Below are 26,682 nucleotides of genomic sequence, written 5' to 3'. Positions count from 1 at the left end.
TCATCAAGTTCTGTACAACTTTATTTCATAAGGAAAGACATCAGGTCTTTACTTTGAGCTTACTGTAATTTATATACAATTCCCACAAGCTACAATCATCTGGTTTCCCTAGTACAGAGAAGACAAGCAGCAAATTAGAAGGTGATGACAACAGATAGGCTGACTGAGAATACATAAACGATAAATATACTTATAAGAATTAAAAGTATGGTATGCAGAAGCCTTTTAACATGGGGGATAAGTAATCTCTGCAAGAATGCCTCGAGACCCTGAGGTCATTTTAAGTCACAACCTCTCAGGGCTTCAAGCTTCCTCATCTGTAAAATAAAAGGCTTGGAAAATAGATGCTGAGGTTTCTTTCAGCTCCAGTTCTATGATCTTATAATGCTCATTATGATGATCCTAAGTTAAAGAAAAAGAAACAATACTCTGTATATCTCTTTAAGAAGTAAGGGAAATGTAGACTTTTAGACAATTTTCTCCTAAAATGTTTAAAATTTGTTTTTCTTCATCAAAGTGATGTTTCAGTTATCTAGAAAAATCACTTATGTGGAAGTTTATTATATTTATCTCTTTCAATGTAGACAAATATATAAGTATAATCATATATAAAATTATCCATTATATCATCCATCATCTCCACCCCCACACCTATCTAGCAATTTAGATGAAAAAAACATCACTTTAGGAGCAGATACTAGAGAGGTCTTTCATTTTAGAAGGAAATTAGTGAGAAGGATAGTTCTTATTTAATATAGACTATATGATAATGAAATTATTCATTTCCATAGTACCACTATACTAGACCCTTAGATCTTAAAATGGGAATCTAGGTAGCACAGTGGATAAACTGCTGCACCTGGAATCATTTAGATTTAGTTTCCTAAGTTCAAATCTGGCCTCAGACACTAGCAGGGTGACCCTAGAAAAGTCACTAAATTCTGCCTGCCTCAGTTTCCTCATCTGTAAAATGAACTGCAGAAAGAAACCTCAGCATCTATTCTCCTGTATCTTTGCCAAGAAAGCCCCAAATGGGTCATGAAGAATCTCACAAATGACTGAACAAGTTTTATTGTTGCTATTTCAGTATAAATGTGACTAATGTCAAAAAAGTTTGTTCTCAAAGGAGTTTTATTGATATATATTTTTATACTAGTCATTTCCCAGTGTATCTGCCACCCTTGCCACTATACTCCCTTATTAAAAAGCAAACCCAACAAAATTACCATGTTTGTAATAATGTAGGCAATAGTCCATTTCTGTGGTCCTTTACCTCTCTACAAAGAAGAGGGTTGTATGTTTCATCATTAGGACAAAGTTATCTAAGACAAAGATTCAACCTCCTCATTTTTCAGATCAGGAAACTAGACGAGAGAATTTAAGCAGCTTGTTCAATGTCACACAGCAGAACTGAAATTTGGATACCGGTTAGTTCTTTCCACAGCATTACCACAAGGTCCTGTCACTAACATCATACTCCAATGCATTTTAACACATTATCTCATTTGATCCTCACAACCCTGCAAAGCAGGCTCTATTATTATCCACATTTTACCAACGAAGAAATGAGACTAAGAGGTTAAGTGACTTGTTCAGGGTCACAAACAGACAGTCTGAAGTAGGTCTTGTTGATTCTATGTCTATTTTTTACTTACATGGAGGTGACCATGAGTTCTCAAAAGTAGCAAAAACTTCACCAAGTTTTACTAAGCTAAAAAGGCTATGAGAATAGGTTACATTATAAAAAATATTTCAAGGACCAGCCTAGCTAAGTATAGAGTGTCTCATCACTAAAGACTGGCTACCAAATGATCTGTTTGTACTTATATACTTTGATGAAATTAAAGCCCTTTAAACTTCTGTCCACTTACTAACCAAATATTAGTAAGACTATGTAACAGGAAGAGACAGTCAAGAACAAACCAGATCAAAGCAGGAAGGCTAACCAGGTTTGAAACAAAAAATTGTCAGATTCCATGATATGGAGGGGCTGACTATATAGGGTATATGTATGTTTCTTAGTGAAATGGGAATTGGTCAGGGTATGCTTGGTGAGGAAGAAGGAAATGAACAGAAACTCAACTATTTTAAATTTCTTCCTTGAGTACCACAGGGAACTGAGATGTTAGCAAGACATTGGGAAAACAGAGGACACAGAGGCAACACTGGTCAAAGATTCTAAAAGACTTTTTAGGCAGATTGATATGGATATAAAGAGGCATGAAAAGTCAGCAACAGAGGAAGAATATGTCACAAAGAAGGAGGTAAGGTTTTTTTTAAAGCAGCATTTGGATTGAATTTAAAATCTGAGAAGGCAATAGAGGAAAGCAAAAATAGTTCATCTCATGTCAGAGTGAGATGGATTCTCACCATTTCACCTGTAAAAAGGTGATACCACTTGCAACCTCCCTACCTCACAAGTATGTTATGCAATGAGATCATGTCTGCAAAGTACTTTCAACATCTTGGAAAGAGACACTACATAAATACAAGATATTTATTATTAAGATAACCTTGTAGCATTCTTTTCCCCTAAGACTATATTGAAAGATGATCCTTATTCTTCAGAGCTGACTGTCCAATCTGTCTAGTCTGAAAACAGTACTAACAAGTTTGCTGTCACCTCTCTCACCTTTCCCTGGGGAGCAATCACCAGAATGCATTAATTTGGCTTAAATGTGAGATGTTAGCTGAACTGTGTCACATGGATTCAAAATAAAATCTTTCAACTAACAACTCAAACTTTTTCACTGTCTAGACCAGCAGCCTCCCAAGTAGGAAGGCCATACCTACAATGATAACTATGCACTGACTGACCATACACTGACTTCAAGGAATTTGTGAACCACATATTAGCTCCTGGCAAGATGAGCTACATTGACCCTCCTTGCAATATTCTGTTAATTGTTTCAAGTAGATTTTTGGATGATTTTCTAGGATTCTCTAAATATATCATCTGCAAAGAGTGATAGTTTTATCTCCTCATTGCCTATTCTAATTCCTTTAATTTCTTTTTCTTATTGTTAAACTCAACATTTCTAGTACAACATTGGATAACAGTAGTGATAATGGACATCCTTGTTTCAACCCTGATCTTACTGAGAATGTGTCCTGTTTTTCTCCATTACAAATAATGACTGCTGATGGTTTTAGATAAATGTTGCTTATTATTTTAAGGAAAACTGTCTTCATCATAGCATGTAGGGATATATATACACACATATTTAGACATATACACAATAACATACATATATTCAAAACACAGGACATCAAATTTGAGAATTAAACTAATAATGACTTTAAGACAATTCCTAAGATATCAAAAACAAAAAAACACAAAGCATCTAGTCTGCAGGACAGATAAGAGTAGATCATATACTAATGATTTCTTGTACAACACAAATGATATCAAAGACCTTATAGAAAAAACAGATGACCAGAAAAGGTAGGTAGATGATATAATGAGAAACAATGTAATTCAACATTTATTAAACTGATATTTTGCATGATACTGATAATCTGAAGTGTAGACTAGTTACCTAGATACTAAAAATCAACAATAAAAGGCTTCCCACATAGTATTTGGATCATTTATGAAAAACAAAAATAAAACACAGGAACAAGATTCCCAGTCCCATAAAATGAGAAATAATTGAGAGATCATGAGCTCAATCAGCATGAAGATTTACAGCAATGGAGGAATGAGGGAGAGGGGAAAGAATATGAAACTCAAAAATTTTTTTAAAGGAATGTTAAAAATTGTTTTTACACAAAATTGGGAAAACAAATAAAATATTAATTTTTTAAAAAACTTACTATAACGAAATAATGTAAACTCATTGTGATTTCATGCAGAACCTATGTTTCTCCTTCACACTAAAAGAAAAATGACCTAATATGAGTTTCCCAGATGATAATGTGAAAAACTATGTACTTGTCTGCAGAAAAAGGCACCAAATTTTGACTATTCATGTTAACAGAGTATAGAAGAAGCATGGATAATAGATATTACATAATGGATGATCCAAAAATTATTTTCCTTTTTGTTTGGAAACAGATACATACAGAGATAAATCTAAGTGCTTAATACAGTTTATCCCCTCTCACTCCAACTTGTTTCTATTGTTATTGGAGAATGAGATAGTTCATAACAGATAACTAAGAGTGGTATGTAAGCTTCTTGGGAGCATGGATTATCTCACTTTGGTATTTGTATTTTCAGTACAGTGCCTGCCACACAGTAAGCATTAATCCACACAGTAAGCAATCTGTTACTCAAACATTTATTAAACACTTACTATGTTCCATTTGTTGACTTTAAATTAATACCATTCATATTATCTCTATCCATTATATATTTGTAGCAGAATTATTCATGGAAATCCACTGCACACTGAGGCATCCTGCGCTAGTTTCTATGCATATGAAAAGATATTTGAAGTAGATCAACCAAGTCATGAATACTTCTGCTTACATTTTGCTTTTACTATATAATGCTGTCATCTTCCAACGATAGTACCTTTCCCCCCTGTTACTCAAAGGTCTTATGTGGGGAAATAGCTATATAGCAAGTCTGAATATTCTTTTAAAATGTATGACTTATAATTTATAGGAAGGTGATAGTATGGTTCACATTTTCTAGATAGCTAAGCTATTTCAATAGCATCAACACAGTACTGAGAATAATTTAAATTCAATGAAAAATGATTATGTATGAAGGAAAAAATTTCCCACAAGGGTTTCCCCCCCTCTCTCCCTTTTCTTTTCTGGCATAACAGCATTTCTTAAATGTTAGCAAATCTACATCCTGATACTTTAACATTCTCAATGGAAACTTGGCTGAAAAACTTTTCTATCATGAGATATTGTCATTTTAGGATTTATTCCTGTATCTGTATGGTTTATCTTCCTTCCACCCCTCTCTTATCTCGTCATTCACTAATTTAGGTTTCGAAGTAAAACTTAAGGGGAGTCACTGTCTTACTAGACAAAACTGAAAATCTTCAGCTTATCAAGGAAAAAAGGGAAGAATTATTGCAATGACACTTTCTCTAGGTTTATAATTTTAAAATATCAATATTTGAAAAATTATTCCTTCTGGGGAAACTAGCTCGGAAGCCAGGAGGATCAGAATTCAAATCCAAACTTCAGATACCTTCTAGCTACCTGACCCCCTGTGCTTAACCAATTTAAAAAAAATAATAACACCTCTGTCAAAATGATGAAGATTAGCAACAGAAAGCAGTTATTATAAGTTGCTGCTACCAAGTCAGAACATCTGTCCCTAATTCCCAATTTTTTAATCTTTTGATGCATATTTCAAGTAACACAGTCTTCCATAAAGCTATTTTCACTTCCCATGTGAAGGTGAGTTCGGAAACAACTTATTTCAATCTAATGAGTGTTGTAGTAATTTGTGTGTGGGACTTATTCTTAATTAAATCCAACCCAGCCTTCTCATGCACCAGATACTCTGGTTGCAAAGGTGATAATGAGACAGTCCCTGTCCTCAAAGAGCTTGGCTTCTGCACTTCATAGAAAGCAAGGATTATGTCTTAGTCATCTTTCTATTCCCTCCAGAACTAGTGCTGTACATCACACAGTGGAGATGTTTGTTATTCAATAAATGAATAAATGATGTTAGTGGAAAAGCACTTTTGTAAAGGGAGAGGAAAGGCTATTGAGGTTAGGATAGAGAATCTGCATTCATAAATCACACTTCCTGGATACTGAAAGGGATGTCTATGAAGCTGGCATTTTTTCATAGGCTCTACTGTTAGTCATTTTCAAGGCAAAATGATTCCAGGAAAGTTATGTTTTAAAAGCATAGCTGCACAAAATGTTTTAACCAATACTACAGCCAGTTGTCAAACCTTAATAAGAAACACAAGCCCCTGGCAGAATACGTATAAATCATAAGCAAGGTTTGCAGGCCCAGCCACAAACCATTCTTTGCATTCTATTGATTTCCCAAAGAGGATTCAAATAGTTCAGCCTAAAGTTTCCAAAGCAGTTTCTGCTCAAACTTGCCTATAGTTGAGAGAATAAAATGATGAGAAAATGAACTGTTTTGAAATTCAAATAGTGTGTTAAAATAACAATAAAAAGGAAACAAACTAGCACTTCCCACATGAGCTGAATCTAAAGCACCCTGGAATTCCTAATTTTGTTTCTATCAATATCTGCTAAAAGGACCATTCTTAACATACCTTGGACAACAACTGGCTATGGTAAGAGTGCTCCTATATAAATTAAACCTGAATAGAGGCAGCTGATGGGGCAATGGGTAGAAGGTAGGAAAAACTATCAATCTGTCAACAAGCATTTACCTGCTTGTTGCCATAGTCCCAGGTCTTAAGGAGTTGGTCCAATGACCAACCTGTCTCTTTCCATCACAATTTTTTTCTCCAATCACCACTTTTCCTGTGTGCAACACAAAGCTTCATGGAGCCAGAAGTACAAAAACAAAAACAGATTTTTCCCAGTGTTAAAACAGCTTTTAAGAAAGTATTTATTATATACAGAGGAATCACTGAAATATTTGCTTGCTTAACTTGTCTGATTAGTAAAATTATCTGTTTTCTTTTATATGTCTACTACTTTCTTCAATATGGAGACATGCATAGGCCAGTCAAAGAAAGGATCTCTCAGACATCAGGAGAAAGGTTAATTCTTGGGTCATATATGGAACCGTGTAATTGTCCTGTTGTGAAACTCTACTATTTTTCTTTTGCACCAACCTCTTGGGTCAAGGCACTAAGAGGAAGACCAGAAGGGAAGGAAGCCAGATCAGATCCCCAGACATCAGAGGACCTTCTGATGCAGGTTCTATTGGGCTCAATCTTCCTGCTTTCCAACAGAGCAGCTGATGAGAAAGACTCCTGGCTCCTTTTCAGAATTTCTTCTCAGACTGTTGGAGGGCCGGACTATAGTAAAAACAAAAACTTTGTTTTGTGGGCCTTTAAATAACGAAACTTCATAGCCCTGGATGAGGGGGTTAAACATCCTCAGCTGCTGCATCTGGCCCGCGGGCCGTAGTTTGAGGACCCCTGCTAATGGCAGAGATATGCTGCTATGGTGGGTGCGGCTTTCAATGAGTGCAGGAGAGTTTGTTTCCTTCCCAGGGGCATTGCTTCTTGGAGCCCCAGAGTAATTCCCAGTGATTAGCCTCTGGGGTTTACATAAAGTAAGAAAGGCATCCTTTTGCTGCATAGGAGAAAATCTTGGTGGGGGCAATCACCCTAAGCAACATCCCTTCCTAACTCCAATTCCCATGAAGGATTACATGGTAAAGACGACTGTGTGTTTGTGTAGGCATGAACATGCTTGCACACACAATTAACTTGCTTTTCTGTGTTTAACAATCCAAGATTGCAGAAGGCTTTCCCAGTTTCAGTCTCTAACCTGGCGAACATCCATCAGTTTTGGCAGCAATACTTTATCCTCTCAGTGCACCAGAGAGCTAGCTGGCAGTATTTCTCTTCCAATCAACTTGAAAAAGCCAAAGCACAATTATTCAAAGAGAAGATTGCACAAGAATTTAAAAGCTCTCTCATGCCCACAAAGATCCATCATGTCTGAGTATGACAGCAGGTACACTTAAATGGGCCAGCACAAGTCACAGCACAAGAAAAAAAAAAATGACCATTTGCCTTCCCCTTCCACAGAGACTATGGAAACAATAACTGTTTCCTAAGGAAATAGCGAAGGCAATCAAGATCATGCCAGGAGACAATCAGCATTTCAGGAGACAGAGAAAAGCACCAGTGTTGTGAGTCATGGGGGGAAAGGGGCCCTTTGGCAGATGTATTATTTGGAAACAAAGAAATAGTGCAATCTATGGAAACGAAAGATGTTAGTCCCAAGAAGACAGAATTCTAGGAAAAAATCTGGGAACTAGTTTGACATCAGGACTGGGGTAGAGGTCCTGCTTTCCAAAACAAAAGAAAACATACCATTAGGTTACAAAACAATGTACTTTAAAAGAGTGAACAGAAAGAAGCCAGGACAGATGGAAGTAGAACTCGGTACATCTCTTGACAAATGGTAACAAAACTGCTCTCAAAAAAGACAGGCAAAAACAAAAGGAGAACAAATGAAAAATGCCCCTGCTTCTTGAAAGAGTCTGATCCAAATGATGTTCTACTTAAAATACAAAACTTAAAAAAGTCTTCTAGGTAGCAAGAGAATCCTAGAATCCACCTTTAGATCTGGAAGGGAGTTAGAGGTCTGTGTAGCCTAACCCTTTCATTTTACACATGAAAAAACAAATGCCCATCAATTTGGGATTGGATAAAGAAATTATACTATATTAATTTAAAGGAACATGCTAAAAGAAATGAAGAATGTGAATGTAGGAGGATCATAAAAAAAAATCTGTATGAACTGATACAGAGTTGATGAAATAAGCAGGACCAAAGAAATAGCATACTACAATGAAAACAATGACTATAGTAATGTAAATGGATAAAACAGCCCCCCCCACAACCCTCAAAAGAAGCATAGTCACTTATTTTGTTTTAAATTTTTTATTATGTTCTTTATTACTATAAAAATGATACTAATAAATTTTCATGTATATAGAGAAAAAAAAAAAAAAGAAAAAGAAAATGGAGGCTCTGAAATTTTCTAAACCTTGCTAAAAGTCAATCAGGTAGCAAGAAGAACCACCCAGTTTTGAATCCAGTTGCTCTGACTCCAAATACAGCATGCTTTCCACTGGACCACACTGTGTGAGCCAGAATACTCCTTTTGAAGTGTAGCCACAGATCTAGTTCAAAGGTGGGATCACCTGGAGACTCCCCATACTGTTATTTTTCAAAACTTTCCAAACTAGATATTTCAAGAAAATATATGAAATTTAAAATTTTCCTCAATTTTACTTATGCTGCAGGAATTCAGGAGTAACAAATATGAAATACTCTGATTGCAGAATATAATGACAATTCACCTTCTGGATAACAGAAGTATTTAGGTAGTGCCAAACCTAGAGATCACTAAATGTAGTTAAAAAGGAAGGACCTTAGGGAGTTTCAGAGGAAATTTAATTCATACTCAATGATTAAATCTATGTATGGTGGGGAAAAAAAAGGTTCATAAAGCTAGAGTCCATTTTGTGTCTCTCTGCATGAGACCTGAGCAAGGAAATAACAGTAAAAGTTGTGAGGGGCAATTGATGCCAGAGATTTTCAAATAATACCAAGGAAATCAATCCTTTGAGAAAGAATCCTTTTCCTTTGTTAGGGAAAAAATGGGTCATCAATAACATCTGTGAATTACCCAAAGCAGATAACAAATAATCATCATTTGTATGTCAATTCTTTTATACACATGAACACCGTGAACAATAAGGTCCAGTCAATGTCTTGTGATGTAACAAAAACATATGCCTGGAGTTTATACATGCTTCCATGGTTGAGGCATTGTACAATACAGTAAGTAACCACTTAAGCTAGCCAAGAAATAAACAGTGCATTCATCAAAGCAGAACCAGGAACAATTTAAATGTGGTTCTGAAATATGCATTAAGAACAGACTTAGAAACCATTTGGGCTATAGGCCAATCCAGGCACCTGAAATTAAATGTACTGAGTATATGTGAAGATTAGGAGGTATTCATCTCTAGATAATTAATTGCTGTTTGTAAAATGACAAGAATTCACATGTAAATATTTCAATATACTACCTTCTTAAAAATATATATTGAATAGATTCTCCTAGCAACACATTTATTATAAAACCTGATGGATTTTTTAAAAAAATTATTTCTAAATACTGATTCCAAAGAAAGACAAAAATGCTTTTAAAGTATGTACCTCTTTTATATGACTTTAGTGCTGTCTCTTATAAGTTTCATTTAGCTTCAGCTCTAAGTCTCAAAGGATAAGAATCATTATAGAGTCCTTGCCACTCTGGGATTATTATTTTTTTAAATTATATTTAAAATAATAATTTTAAGTAGTATGTGTGGTGGAAAGATGACTGAATTTGGGGGCAAACTTATCTAATACTGGTTTTGTTACTTATAACAAAGGTAAATGAGTTGACTTTCAAATCCTGCCATTTATTACCTAACCATAAATAAATAAATGAATGAATGAATGAAAAGTGCTGCTGAACTTCTTTAAACAACAAAGACATTAATTGTCATAGAATCCCTGGCACACAGAAGTTCACAAGCACTCCAAACCAAATTGGAACACTTCGTGATACTTCCGTCATGTCACCATTCATCTATCTTTTGCCTGAAAACCCATTACCTACTTTCCAAGATAACTCACTCCATTTCTAATTAGCTCTCATTATTAGGGAGCTTTTCCTAAATGCAGGCAAAAAAAAAAAGGTATATTCTGCTTGTCATCGGATGAAAGAACTAGTAGCAATGGGTAGAGATTGCCAAGAGACCAATAGTCCTTCAAAGCAGAGCAATTTTTTCTCTGATTCGGGAAATAGTATCTCATTGCAGAATAAGATCACTATAGCTTTTTGGCTTGCCACATACCACTGGACTTACAGTCCACCAATCTCTCCCCCTTCCCCCTTTTTCCCCCCGGATGATTTTTTGATGAACTGCTCTAGCTATTCTTCCTCATCCTGTATTTGTGAAATTAATTTTCTAAACCCAAGTGTGGGGCTTTACTTTTATCCCTACTAAGTTTCATCCTATTAGATTCAGCTTAACATTCTAGTTTATTACCATCTTTTTAAATCCTGAGGCTATTCAACATATTAGCAATCTTTCCCACCTTTATGTCTTCTTCAAATTTAATAAGTATGTTACTATATCTTTAGCCAAATTATTAATTAAGATGATAAAGAGGATAGGGTCAAGCATAGATCCCCATGGCACTTCACAGGACTTTCTCCCAGCTGACATTTATTTAGTTCAGCTATACTTGAGTCTGGACAGTCAATCAGTTCTGAATTCCTAGAACTTAAATAATTTTTTTAGTTTGCATATAAGTTGAATTGTTATCTAGGCCTTAATTTTCGATCTTTTCTGAAGTCTGAGAAACTTCATAAAAAAAAAATCCTTGGTTAAAATTTGTAAATTATATCTATAGCATTCCACTAGTCCTATGAAAAATGCAATGAGATTGTAAGGCATGACTGATTTTTTCACAATACTATGGTAGTGGTGGGGGCAGCTAGATGGAGCAGTGGATAGAGAACCAGCCCTGAAGTCAGAAGGACCTGATTTCAAATATGGCCTCAGATACTTAACACTTCCTAGCTGTGTGACCCTGGGCAAGTCACTTAACCCCAATTGCCTCAGCAAAAAGAAAAAAAGTACTATGTTGGTTCCCTGTTTTCTTTCCCAGATGCTTACTATCTACACCTTCAATATTAAAGTTCTAGAATTTTGTCAAGAATTAAATTAACTCAATGAGCTACCCCTATCATTTGCAGACTTTAAAGCTTGGTAAGTCTTAGTTTGTCCATTGGTTTTTGCTTTATTCATTACCACTTCCTACAAGAGTTCTTACATTATTTTGTATTTGCCATTTCTTTAGGCGCTTATAATTTATCTTCACAAGCCTTTCAATGATGATAGACTAAATCATATTTAAACAAAGCAAATGTACACATCACAATGTACCTATAGTGTATCTAAAAGCTATATAAACTGCAGCTCTTGTTACAGTGCCATTTGCTCCATGGCATCAGTCCCCCACTTTCTTTGGTTGGAAGCCTACATATATGATAAAAAAAAATGGACAAACAACCCCCCCCACCAAAAAAAAACCAAGTTATTTATTTTTATCTTCAAGGTTCAGAAGCTGGCTGGCTATAAATTCAGATAACTGCTTCCCAAGTAGAAGAAAGAATAAGGAATTTATTCATTGTGGGAAGTTAGGGAGAGATATACTATAGCAGGAAAAAAAAAAAAAGAACACAGGGAAACCCACTAAAATCTGCTTCATTCTCCTCTCCCTACCCCTCTCTCGGGGTCGACAATCTTAGTTGTTGACAATGTTAAGAGTTCAGTATCTCCTTCCCTTTTCAAGTTCTTCTGAACTGTCAGAAGAGGTCATCCTCAGCAACAAAAAAAGCAAGCTATGGCTGCGAGTCAGGGAATCACTCAAGCTTAGTCTTCCTAGCTCTTAGGACCCTTAGGGGCCATCTAGTTGAACTCTCATATTCACAAAAGAGGAAAGTCAGAGAAATAAAAGGGTTTGCTCAAGGTTATGCAACTAATCAAAATCAGTAGATTTTCCCCTTTCCTGGATCTTAACATGCATTTCATATAATGTACTAACATTCATATTAACAATAACTTCCATTTTTACAGTCTTTTATATTGACAATGGCAGCATGGCAGGCAAGATAGAAAGCTGGCCTTGAAGCCAGAAAGACCTGGACTGAAGCCCTACCCTCATACACACAGGCCTTGTGACAGATCAAAATCTCACTCTTCTAGACCGCAAGTATCACTTAGGGACGCCAGATTCAGATAAAAATATAATTAAAAAATACTTAACAAAATAAATAAATATATATTATACAATAGAATATGGATAATGCTAATGTGGTTTTCTAAGTCAATACTCAGCCTGAAGAGATCCTAATAACTTCATGAATGGAGTTTTCTTGGCAAAGACACGGCAGTAGTTTGCCATTTCTTTCTCCAGATCATTTGACAGATGAGGAAACTGAGGCAAACAGGGTTAAATGGCTTGTCCAAGCCACATGGTTACTAAGTATATGAGGTTAGATTTGAACTCAGAAGATGCATCTTTTGACTCCAGGACCAGGACTGTGCATCTGAGTCTAACATAGGTTTTATAGGTAACTCTCTAAGATCATGTTTCAGAAATGGTGCTGATCTGCAGTGGTAGAAATTTCCTCACCCAGGAGTACCCTCTACTATATTAATGAATTTACAGGACCAGTTCTATCCCTAAATATAAAGAATAAATGAATATGTGTGTGTGTGTGTGTGTGTGTGTGGTGTGGTGTGTATAAATATGTAAAGAGAGAAAATTTTATATACACCCCCCTCCCCCCACCTCACAGAAACCTCAAAATAACCCCAGCAGAGTAAGCATTATCTCCATTTTACAAAGGAAGTAACTGAAGATCAAAAAAAATTAAGTGACTTATATATGGTCAAAGAGTCTAGCTAGTAAGTGAAAGAGGTAGGACCTCAGTTAAGAATCTTGATTCCAATTCCATTTTTCCTCCCACTACATCACACAACAGAAGACAGTATTTCACATTTTTGGCATTATGGTTTCTGAAGCTTTGCCAAAAAGAATTCCTTTTCCTCTGCCCCCAGCTAACCCCTCCTCCCCAAATGTTTTAGTGTCCGTAAGTGTCAGATAAATATTAAAATAAAGATCAGCAAAAGCTTTACTGCTTCCTTTGGTCTCTATCATTATAGTCTCTGGAAGAACAGCTATTTGCAAGGTTGAGTGACTCTCTGTGATGGATGGCTGAAAAGGTATTCTCATTATAAGCCACTGTTGGGAGGTTTTCCCTCAGGACAGGAATTTAAGAAATCCAGTCCCATGGAAATCTTGGGGTAAAATTCCATTTGGCTATTGTGGGATTGCCAGAATATAGAAATAATGGATAGTGCCACTGGCTTGTGATGTATTCCAGATGCTGGTATCCATTTGATCAAGAAATACCTACTTTCAACACTAGAACTTTGTGTTTCAAATAGAAGGGTAATAGTTCCTCAAAAAATATAGCAAGTCAATTGACAATCTGATATATTTGGAGTAATCTAATTTTAAGACAGTGAATTTACCCTAAGTATTGACTATAAATATATATTTATTATCAAGAGAACTCCTATTATCACTATAACTATGAAAAAAAAACTTAAATTTAGTATTCACAATGAAAAACAATGAGAATGTCACAAAGTATTTAAATTCTCTCACTTTGGTGCTTTGTTAGCTGCAATATTTTAATATAGTAAATTCTTATGATATTATATCGTGTTTAATCCTTATATATTTTTTTAACCTTGGGCTAGCCAAACACAATTGCAAATAGTCATACATAGAGGCATGACTGTTTCTTGTTAAAATTAACAATTTATTCATTGGAGTGTTATGTAAGCTCCAGAGTTCAGCAAGTCCCAATTGGCCTACAATCAGTTGTTATGGCTTCTTGCCTACTGACAACTTTCTTCTATTTTTTTTTTTTTTTTGAGTAGTGTACCTGAGAGAATTGCTTTGGTCATTATTAAAAAAAAAAAAAAAAAGAAGAAGAAGAATTAACGAGCTGATTCACAGTATCAATGAGAAAATTCCCAAAGAGCCATGAAAATTGGGTTATTTGGGTTTAGCAGAAACTTCCATGTGCAAGGTTTTAGAGCAACAAAGAAAGAAATAACAATAACAGTGATATTTACTGACATTTATTGACATTTAAATAGCACCCCACATAGATCTCATTGGAGCCTTATAGTAGGTGAGGAGTTCATGACCACATGGCTGCTGAGTATCAATATAGTTACATATGGGAGTCTCCCAATTCCAATGCCAGGCTGCCTCAGATGGGTGAGACATACATACCCTGAGGTCAAGGAGTTTACATTCTAATGTGAGGGAACCACATGTATACAAATAACTATGATTTTAAAGGAGAGGTACAGGCAAAATTTTCCTTTATGAAGGAAATTTGAAGAATCAGGAAACATTGTTGGTAGGGGAAATCAGGGATGGAGATGACACCTGAGTTCAGTCTTGAAGGTAAGGATGGGTAATGGGGAATACTAGAAGGTGGGAGGTTCCTTCTATGCAACTATAGAGTAGAATAAGCAAAAGGAAGCAATGAAATAATCAGGTTGGAACCAGATTGTTGAGGATCTTCAAGCAAGGATCAGAAGTTTACAATCTTTATGTAAGGAAGTATATTAAGATTACTTAAGTATGAAGGTAAGATTGGAAAAGAAAAAGGGTAGAGACAGGAAGAACAGTTAAAAGGCTATGAAAATAGACCCTGGAAGGTGACCAGAGGCAAAACTAGGGTCGTCTGCAGCATTTGTAGACATCTGAATATAAAGGAGAGAGACAAGCAAAAGTAGAACAAACTATGGGCCTTGGCAGCTGATTGCATTTAAAAGAAATGGAGTAGAAGATGGCAGGTTCTGAATCTAGGTGACCAGGAGTATGGTGATGTCAGTGACAAAAACAAGAGGTGGAAATTAAGTTAAGCTCTTTCTGATCCTCCCAGTTGCTATTCCCATTCTCTGCCCTCCCCCATCCTATTACTATATATATATATATATATATATATATATATATATATATATATATATTATATATATATATATATATATATATAAAAATTTAAAACACACACACACACACACACACACACACACATTTCCCTTAAAAGAATGTAAACATAAGGACAGGGAATGTTTCAATTTTTGTCTTTTGAAACCTATATTCAGTGCCTAATCAACACTTGTTGATTAATTATATGTTAAGAGAACGACAAGTTCAAATTTTTGAGGAATTGCCTTCTTTACCTCAAACACTTTACTACTTTACTGTGCACTATTATGATTTAGTATGCCTGCAACATATTCTAAATTCCTTTCTTGTTCCTTTTCCCAACATTTGATAGACAAATTTGATTGAAAGAGTTATAAAATGTAGCAAGGAATTGGGATTTACATGTAGCTTAGACTTTAAGGGGTCCTCAAACTTTTTAAATAGGGGGCCAGTTCACTGTCCCTCGGACTGTTAGAGGGCTGGACTATAGTAAAAACAAAACCTTTGTTTTGCCGGCCTTTAAATAAAGAAACTACATAGCTCTGGGTGAGGGGGATAAAGTCCTCAGCTGCTGCACCTGGCCCCCTATTTAAAAAGTTTGAGGACACCTGAAGGCCTTATTTCTCAAATGTAGAAGGAACTGAATCAAATTTATAAAAAATAAGAGTCTTTTTCCACTGAGAAATGATCAGAAGATATAAACAGTTTTCAGATGAAGTAATCAAGCTATTTATAACTATATGAATAGCTTAGAGAAAATAGACAAGAGGAGATCACTGAGGAGAAAATAGTTTATAAAGTGGCACAAAAATTCATCATACTTGGAGGAAGATGGAATGTTGCTTCCTCAGCCACCCTCCCTCACATCTCAGAAGATAAGTTTGGAGTTTATAATACTAGCCAGTACATCTCTATTTCTTATTTGTTTTATTTTAGATGAGATTTAGCACGATATTCTGCTATCATTGAGTTTTATTCCAAGGATGATCAATCTGGAACTGGGAAGGAACTTCAAAAGCCATCTAGTCCAATCCCAATATTTTATAGCTGAGAAAACTGAGGCCAGAGAAGTGATTTGCCCAATATCACAGAGGTAACATTAAAAATGGAATGTGAACCTCAGTTACAACATCACTAAAGATAGATCAATTTACCACATTTTGACTAGATTTTTAAAAAAATGGTACGCTTTGTACATCGTAAGCACTTGAATTATGAATCACCTTGCACATTCTTCCATTCTTCATTGGCCTGGTGAAATTGATAAATGAAAGTAAATTTTTTTTTAAAGCTAATCTCTGCTGCCTTTTATAATGTGGCTAAAAAATTAGCTAAATACTGACATCTAGGTAAAGGATGATTTTGACAAAGATACATTAAGGAGGAAGCATTTTAAATATGAAGAATACAAATATTTGAGATCTAGCAGAAAATTCCAAACATGTAAAAGCAGTGTGGGGCAAGTTGACTAGAAAAATTCTATAGATCATGAATATCTTTAGTCACATAACTTCCCAAGGTACTCACCAATAATAATAATAATTATGCTATTAATAATAAGGTAATTAAAACATGGTTTATTGGGCCTGGGAAAAATTGTATTTCACTGTTGTCACTTTCAAAGTCCAACATGAAAAACAAAAGTATACCTCAAAGAATCTCAAAATGAAGGTATGCAATACTTGAAAAGAGAATATATATCAAGTGATTTAAAGTTTCTAGGTATCTTGTCAACCTCCAAGTACTATGTAAAAATAAACTAATATTTTGTTGTTCAGGTCTGACTCTGACCTCTGGCATTTTCTTGACAAAGACACTGGAGGGGTTTGTCATATCCTTCTCAAGCTCATTTTACAGATGAGGAAACCGAGGTAAACAAGATTAAGTGAATTACCCAGCGTTACATAGATAGCTAAATGTGGGTTGGCATTCTACCCACTGTGCCACCTAGTAGTCCTAAACTAATATAGTGAAATATAAAACTCTCACACTAGAAACTCCCAAATAGGTTTTTTTTCTTTTTTCTACCAAATTATTCAAACATCTGGTCAACTCTTATCAGATGAATTCAAGTCATTCTGCTTCATCCAAAGGGCCTTCCTTATGCACTCAAACTGGAATGATCTTTTGTTCCACTGAGCTCTAGTAATACTATGTTGTTATTCAATTGTTTAGTTGTGACCAACTGTCCATGAGATTTTCAACTGGCAAACTGATTTTGGAGCAGTTTACCATTTTCTTCTTCTTCTTCTTCTTTTTTTTATGCTGGTGACTTGTTTAGTGTCACACAGCTGTTAAGTGTTGGAGATCAAATCTGAACTCTATTCTTTTTGAGTGTAGGCCTAGAGCTCCATCCACAGCAGTATTCCAGCCCAACACTTTCTCTATAACATACTTGTTTATGGCCTGGTATTATAAGTTATTAGAGAAAGAAATGGAGGGCCACTATAATATCTTTGCCAAGGAAAAATCCCTGGATAGTATGTCCGTGGGGTCCCAAACAGTAGGACACATAAACGGACAACAATAATTATGAGTTCTCTCTTCAGATGTTACCTTCCTGATTCAACTTCAAGTTCTCTGAGATCACCAGCTATAACTATAATATTTGGTAATGATTTAAGTTAAGAAGGCACGGATTGAAATCCCAGATCTGCTACTTAAAACCCAGGTGACTGATGTTTCCTTACCTAAAGTTTCAGCTTTCTCATTTATAAATGAGTATAGAATTAGATTAGCTCTGAAGTCCCTTCTAACTCTCTATAATCCTTTATAGGTCTTTAATACAGAGCAGGCAGCTCAATAAATACCTATTGATTAATTAATATCTCTCTATTACAAACCAGTGTTCTCTTTGATTTTTAAACAAACTGGGAGCCAGAGAAAACTATGCCATTCTCTTCTCATCTACTCCACCATCCCATCCTTCCCAAGTTCCAGTAATAGAAAACTATGAAGGATTCAAAAGTATGTAATGCTTGGAATATTTAAGACCATATATTTTACTGTCAGATTACTGGTTGTATCAGAGGGCATCTATAGAATACAGGAATCTTTGTTTATGTGGATATACAATTGGCTACTCATCCCTGAAGATACCTTACAGAAAATATCAGGGACTCATCAGGTGACTGGTAGGTATCGGCACTCACAAGGATGTAAATATGACATATCACTAAAAGTTGCTATGAATAAATGACAAAGAAATGAAAATTTAATGTTCCCATGCAGCATGAGAAATAGTGATTAACAGAACACCATACACTGGGGTGGGGGACAGATGAGTTGTACATGTGGGATGAATAGAAACTAAACTAAAATCCACATAAACAAGAATCTTGTTACTCTCCCCCTCCCAACTCATAAAAGCTCACAGATATGCCAAAAAGAAAATAAAATCCAAAAATGACTATCCACATTTACCTAAATATTCAAGATTCTCAAAGCATTTTCCTTATGACAATCCCTGAGATAGAGTACTATTACCCTTGCAGAGTACAAATAAAGATTTTGAAGCCCTGAGAGGTTGCATTGCCCATGAAAGCACAACTACTAAGGTTTGGTAACAAGATGGCACAGTGGATAGAGTGCCAGTCCTGCAGATAGGAAGACTCATTCTCTTGATTTCAAATCTGACCTCAATTACTTTCTAGCTTTGTGACCCTGGATAAGAAACTTCACCCTGTCTGCCTTAGTTTCCTCATCTGTAAAATGAGCTGGAGAAGGAAATGGCAAACCCCTCCAGTATCTTTGCCAAGAAAACCCCAAATGGAGCCATGAAGAGTTGGCCATGACTAAAAAAATGAACAAAAAAGTCTAGAAGAGGAATTAGTTTTCCCATATCCCAACACTTTGGCATACTAGCCTTTAAGTAAGTCTCTCCTGAAATGAGTATTCTAAAATAAGGATGGCACAAAAAACATAGCTGGAAGGAATCTTAGGGAGAATCTAGATATTAAGTAGCAGAACTGGGATTTGAAGGAAGGTCTTCCAAGTACTAGTAAATTATCAAGATTTTGAAATACTGCAATTGGCTTCTAAGAATCTGGCTGATGTTTGAAAAACTTGTCTGTGTCATAACTATACTTGGCAAATAACTACTACCTCTCAAAAAAAAGAAAAAAAGATTGAGTAATACCCTGCCCCCACCCTTCATTATCTTCCTCCATCTTGGCTCCTTCCTTCCTTTTCCTACACACAGAGAAAACCAGGATTACTGAGGTTCAATGGGAGCAGCTTTTTAATCTGACCTAACATTTTTTACTATGGCCAAATTATGCACCAAATTGGTGCTCATGCTGTTATCATACAGGCAGAATGAATGACACGGTGTATTAAGCCCTAAATCGTGGCTCTAGAAGACCAGAGTTCAAATTTGGCTTTAAACTTACTGATCCTGGGCAAGTCACAACCTCTGCCTGTTTTCCCATTTGAAAAAATGTGATAACAGCACCTAACTCCCACAGTTATTGGAAGGATCAAATGAGATAATATTTGTAAAGTGCTTTATAAGCCTTCAAGTGCTAATGCTAGCAATTATTATGAGAGAGTTATATATTAGCCCAGAAATCCGCATGACTAGCTTTATAAAAGTATATTCATTCCTCCACAGCAGCAATCTTTAACCACAGGGAGTTTCCTTAAAAGTGTCTTAGCTGCCAGTTATTTAAGAGGTAGGAAAAAGTAATGGAATCCATAAACAAAAAAAGTACTGTTCTGACTAGATTTTCTTAGTTTCTTAGCACAGAGAATGTAAATGAATTCATCAAAAGGCTGAGAGGTATAGTACCTTTTATGAGGTGCTGGGGATGTAGAAGTAATAGTCCTTGCCTTGCAGGAATATATAACAGAACAGGACAGATATATATCAAACTATAAAGCAGAGTTATGAATCTTCTCCACAAATTCTTCATTCTCTTCCAGTGATGGAAGGTTTTGGTCTAGCTGCTTAAAGTTTAGCAGTAATATCTCAAACAACAGTTTAACAAGTATCTAAGTGCTTACTATGTGTCAGGCAGGACTACAGGGATACAAAGATAAAAATAAGACAGTGCTTGCCTTCAAAGGCCTTACATTCTAGCATAGCAGAAAATACAAGAATATATATACAAAGAACTTTAGGGAGAAAACACTAGCATTTGGGGAGGAAGGAATCAGGAAAGGCCTCTTTATTAAATAAAGAGGAAAAAGTTGTTTAATTATTTTCAGTCAAGTCTGACTCTTTGTTGACTCCATTTGGGGTTTTCTTGACAGATACTGGATTAGTTTGCTATCTTTTTCTCCAGCCCCTTTTATAGATGAGAAAACTGGAGCAAAGTTAAATAACTTGCCTAGGATCACAGAGCTATTAGGCATTTAGGATCAGTACTCTATCCACTGCACCATCTAGCTGCACAGAAGAAAAAAGACTGCAAAATGTTTTGAGCAGCTCTTTTTATAATGACAAATTAATCAGAAACTAAATAAAATGGGAAATAACTGAAGGAATTAAGGTATATGACTATAATGGAATATTATTATGCCATAAAAAATTATGAAAGGAACTGTTTCAGTGAAATCTGTAAGAAAGAACCAACAAAGAATGAATAGAGCAACACTAGAAGAACAATACAACATTATCCTATAAAAACAATCAAATTTTAAAAACTTACGAACCACAGAAGACTAATGATAAAACATGTTGCCTATCTCCATATAGAGAGGTGAAAGATGCAAAATAACACACACACGACATGGTCAATGAGGAATTTGGCTTGAGTACACATTTGTCACAAGGTGGTTTATTTATTTTTAATAGGAGAAGTAGGAGGGTGAGAAAAACCTATTTTTGTTCATTTTTTTTAAAAATTAAAAATATTTGAACTGAGTTTTGAAGGAAATTAGAGATTCTAAGAGGCAGAGATGAGAAATAAATATTTAAAAGGCCTATTTGTACAACAAACTATAAAAGGTAGATTGGATCCAAGTTATGAATAGCTTTAAAAGCAAAACAGAGATGGTTGTATTTTAACCTTAAAGTTATAAGGGTCCCCTGGAGTTTATTAAGCAGAGGTGTAACACAGTCAAATATGTGCTTTAAAAAACCATTTTAGGAGCTATATGAAAAATTAGAAAAGAAGACTACATGCAGATCAGCTGACTAGGAGACTGTTCTCCAGGTGAGAGGTGATGAGGGACAATGAGAGGTAAATTAGGGTGGTAGGTATGTGAGGGAAAAGAAGGAAAAGAGGATGAAAAATTAGAGAGGTAAAAATAGATAAGACATGGGGTGGAATAGACATGATTTTCTTTATATAATTATTTTGCTTTTACATATGTGTATATATACATATACGAATATTTATTTATACATAGTTCTGAGAAATTAAGGCTTAATATAGGTTCTGAGTTTTATGGTTCAAAAGGGAAGAAAACATATTCCTTACCTTACTAAAGGGATTTAACTAATAATCCTTTGATTTATTCAAAAATACAGATGGTCCTCATTTGAAGAAAACTGAAATTTCTATAGCCCATTTCTTATGCAATTCTACAAAGTAGCAGGACTTTTCTTTCTTGAGTCTGTATATGTCTTTAAGTCACAGACACAAAATAATAATAATTTGCCCTCAACTTTACTATACCCTTAAAAAATAGGTTGGTACCTTTTATGGCATGCATGGTCCAGAAAAAAGTGCTGAACTTAGAATAAGAAGTCCTTAGTAGGAATTCTGCCACCTAACTAACCACCTGTGTGACCACAGTTAAGTCATTTAACTTGTCTGAACCTGTTTCCTCATTCCTAAAATGAGGATAATGCTACCTGTAATACTTACACAACAGGTTTATTGTCAGGCTCAAATGAGATAACCCAAGCAAAGAATTTGCCAAGCTTTAAAATGCCAGATAAATGCCAGCTATCGCTATTATAATTATTAGGCTACTTATACTGGAAGTTTGGCTTCTTTCAGCTACTTCTCTTTTCTTGTTTGTTGTTTCTTATTCCTCTTCCCATACTTTTCACATTCACATTCTTCTTGACTATGTCCTCAGCTTTCTTTTCTTTTTTCTTTATACACCCTTGATGATCTTATCCACTCCCACAACTCTAACAAAGAGTTCTACATAAAGCATTCCCAAATCTTCATCTTTAATCCACTTTTCCAAGCCTCCCATATTTCCAAATACCTAGTAGAAAAGCTCCATTAGAATATTCTACTAGCACCTCAAGTTCAAAATATCCGAAAGCGACCTCGATGGTTTTTGTCATTACTCAGTCATTTCAGTCGTGTCAGATTCTTAATAACCACATGACCTTACCACACATCAATATTCCTAAACTTAATCCTCTTTCTGACTTTGCAGTAACGTACTGGCCTACCATCTTCCTTTCAATGAATTCCCCATTCAATGAGTTTTTAAATCTTGTTATTATAACTACCCAAAGGCTCTTGAGTCTCCTTACCATTCTCTCTCCTCCATACCAATTCATTTTATGTGCACTATCAGATTAGGTTTCCAAATAAAAAAGTCAGATTATAGCATTCCATTGCTCAAAATTCCTTAGACACTCCCTATTGCCCATCAGATGAAGTTCAATTTTCTTAGTATCTGAGGCTCTCTTTTATATACCTTATGCTCCAAAATGGACTACTAAAACATACTCTAAATATATCCTCTATTTATCCACATCCCAGAAAGATTTCTTGTCCAAATTCTATTTGTTGAAACCTATCAATCCTTTAAGACACAGCTCAAATTATCCTAAGTCTTTGTTGCTTCCCTCAGTAAAAATGAATAGTCTTTCTCTTGCTCACACAGATATGTATACTTCTATTTTTCAATAAAAATTTAATAATCACCTACTTTGCATAGAATATTGTGGGAAGAATAAAAAATTTCAATATGGCAAGCCTTGGTTTTGTAAAATTTACAAATTTAGTAAGGTAATAGGATAGATTCAAATAAGTACAAGTTATATTATTACATTTATATTCTAATTTACATTATATTTATTCCAACTAAATTTTAAGTTCCTTGAGGGTAGGGATCATCTTGTTCATCTTTATATTTCCTACTAACCAAGGAGACAATTGTTTGTTTAATGAATGAATGAATGTAGAAAGCCATATAGATTTACATATCCATACTCCCAGTAAGTTACAGGAAGGAGTAGGAAGTTTGAGTTGGGGTAGGGAGGATAAAAGAGGCAACAGAGGTGGAGGAGGAGAGTTTCCCATGCTTCTGAAGCAGAATGGGTCAACCTGCAACAATGTTATGTCTTCATGAATGTGAAGTATTTCACAACAGGCAGTAATGCACTCCTACAGCACTACCCCCACACTATTGTTTCAAGCAGAGCTAGAATTGGTCTAGGACTATAAAAGGACTTCTTATTAATTTGTTTTATCACACTACTCTCAATGAGTTAATCCTGAACCAATACTAAAACAAAGAATGCTTGATAGGTTGCTCCAGTGCCAGCAGAGCCAACTATAAGATGGATTTCAATGATTTTTTAAAGCATAGTCCTTAGGTTAGTCAATTAGTTCATTCTCCTCCCTGAGAGCATACCTAAGAAGGGTACTAGAGTAAGGAAAATTGCCAGGGTTGAGAAAAGGCAGGTGATCTTTCCCCATTATTATCTCTTCCCATCAAAAAAGAAACCAGGAAAATGTAATCTGAACAGATATAAACTTCAAAGCTTTAAATTTCAAAGGTCGAAGACAAATTGCATTCAATTCTGGGTACCACCTAAGGATGCTGATAAGCGGCTGACTGACCAGGGGGTCAACTAGAATTCCAATGCCTAGAGTTCATGCGATGAGGGGATAGGCTGAAGAGGATAAGAATGTTTAGCCTGGAGAAAAGATAACTTGAGAAATATGATATGTATCTAGAAAAATATTTGACTTGTTTTGCTTTGTCTCAATGGACAGGCCTAAGAACAATTGGTAGAAATTACAAAAAGGTGAATTTGAGATTAGTAAAAGGGAAAAGCTTCCTAACAAACAGAGCTAAATAATAAATAGAGCAAAAGAGCGCTAATCCCATAAGCTAGTACAGGGGATTTTTTCACTTCAATATATGTTGGGCTAGGTGGCTTTTAAAAATCCCTTCCCAACGTTGAGCTTCGACAAATTGACTAAGGACTAAGACGGATTTGAGATTCAATAATAGAATAGTTCAACCTGACGGCTCTCTATGTGGGAAGATGTTCAATCTATTTTTTGCAAGTCAAGCCTTTCTTCCTGGACATGCTATCTATAAACACACCAGAATGCCTCAAATGGTCCCAATATTCAGGTGAAGAACTTTCAGGAACAACGCTTTCCCCAATGGTTAACTTTTCATGTAGAGAATAACAAAAAGTAGTCTCAAGTAAGCAAACACCTTCTAGACTACTATAGTTAATTTAGATCCTGGAGAAAAGACCTCTCCCTTCCCTTCTAGGGATCTGCAATTCATAGTTGCCATAAGAAAGTGCAGTGATGTTAAACTAAACATCAATTATTTGTGAACTCTAATCATATTTTCACTTTCTCCATCTTCTTTCCTTTCCTATCTTAGACCTTCCCAGTTCTCTCTTCAAGTCTCTCTCCTCTTCTTCTATTGCAATCCTCTTAAATTTTTTTCAATCCTTGTTCCTTTGCAGTTCCATTCCAAAAGCATTTCTTGAGCAGCTCCTACTAAATATTAGAAATTGTAACAAACACAAGTGTTAAAAGAAAATGTGGTTCATACCCTTAAGGAACTTAGTCAGAAACATACATACTTAAACCAAATCAAATAATATAAGATAGAATATCAGGATCAATGAAATAAATCAACAAGCATTTATCAGGAGACTAACAGGTATCAGGAATTATGCAAGGGAGCAAAAGATAAGACAAAAAACAAACAAAAAACAATAACCAGTTCCTGCCTTCAAGGATGTTACAATCTAAAAGTTAGAGACACAATGTAAATAAATTGGTACATATGAGACACATAACACATGTTCTTATATTTTAAATTGGTAGGGGAGTCAGAAGTCATCTTATACAACTTCTCACTGTACATAAAAGGAAACTGCGGCATTAAGAGATTAAAGCATCTTGTTCAAAAAACGCCCAAGTAATAACTGTAGAACCAGAACTTGAACTCTTTTAACTCAATCTTGTGCCTTTTCTCTTTCCATTTCTCTTCTCTGGATTTTCATGACATTGTTTTTTCTTGGTTCTCTTCCTAACTTGCCTGACCACCTTTCAGCACCCTTTGCTGGATCTTCAATGTCATAGCCAAGTGCCTATAGGCATTCCCCAAGGCTCCTAGGTTTTCTATCATCTTACTTGATGACCTCATCAGTTCTCCTTTGAATTCAATTATCTCTATGTGAATGACTCCCATATTTATTCAGGGTGTCCCAAAAACCTACTCTTTCTCCTGAGTTCTGATTTCCCATCAGGCATCAACTTATGAACTGCCAACTCTTTCTCCAACAATTATCCATCCTTTTCTCTTTATTCACACAGCCACCAACATAGTTTAGGCCCTCACCATCTATAAGCTGGACTACTTCAATAGCTTCCTAATTGGTCTTCCTGCCTCTCACCATCTATAAGCTGGACTACTTCAATAGCTTCCTAATTGGTCTTCCTGCCTTATCACTCCACACTCCACATCATCCTTCACATAACTAGTAAAATGACTTTCTAAAGTACAAGTGGAATATTGTTCCCTCAACTCAATAAACTCACTAGAATCACTACAGTGACTCACTAGAATCAAATATAAATGGCTGCGTAGCATGTGAGCTCTTTAGAACCTACTACCATGCTAGCTTTCCGATCTTATAAATTACTTTTCTCTATATGGTCTACTTATTGTGGCCCATTTGCTTTTCCTCACATGATACTCCAAATCTCCCCTCTGTGCCTAGCCCTTCCTAGCTTAGAATGTTCTCCCTCCTCATTACCTCTGTTTATCAGAATCCCAGGCTTCCTTTAAACCACTGTTCAAATACAACCTTCTGTAGGTCTTTCCAAGTTGTTTCCCTCCCTCTCTTCCCCCATTCTTTTTTCCTCTAAGATCTACTGGAGATATAGCTTTCATATACTCATTTATGTTAACGACTTCCCTATTTGAATATAAATTCCTTGAAGACAAAGTATGTTTTTGTTTTTTCACTGTATCTTCAGCACTCAGCATAGTGCTGATCATAACACACAAGAAGTGCTTAGAAAATGTGTTCTGAATGAATGATTATAAATACATTTGTGTGAAGATATGGATTACAAATCAGAACACAGTGCCCTGACCTGACCCTGATTATATCTGGATTATTTTATGATCCAAGTGAGTTAAGTACTTGTTTTTAGATCACAGACATATATCCAAATATATCTGATTTGCTTTTAATATAAGAACATTACTTTGCTGACATTTCTATTAAAAGATCAAGCAAGATTCTCTAATCTTTTAT

The 26,682-nt window shown here is 35.5% G+C and overlaps 1 protein-coding gene across 1 annotated transcript in view; it reads right to left on the bottom strand.

Moving 5' to 3' along the window:
- LATS2 (large tumor suppressor kinase 2) overlaps positions 1–26,682 on the bottom strand; it is a 78,336-nt gene that overhangs the window by 17,848 nt on the left and 33,806 nt on the right. The gene's annotated exons all lie outside the window — the stretch shown is intronic.

The sequence above is a fragment of the Antechinus flavipes genome, chromosome 3 (assembly GCF_016432865.1).
Source record: "Antechinus flavipes isolate AdamAnt ecotype Samford, QLD, Australia chromosome 3, AdamAnt_v2, whole genome shotgun sequence".
Lineage (NCBI taxonomy): Eukaryota > Metazoa > Chordata > Mammalia > Dasyuromorphia > Dasyuridae > Antechinus > Antechinus flavipes.
This window is presented reverse-complemented; position numbering and strand designations above follow the sequence as displayed.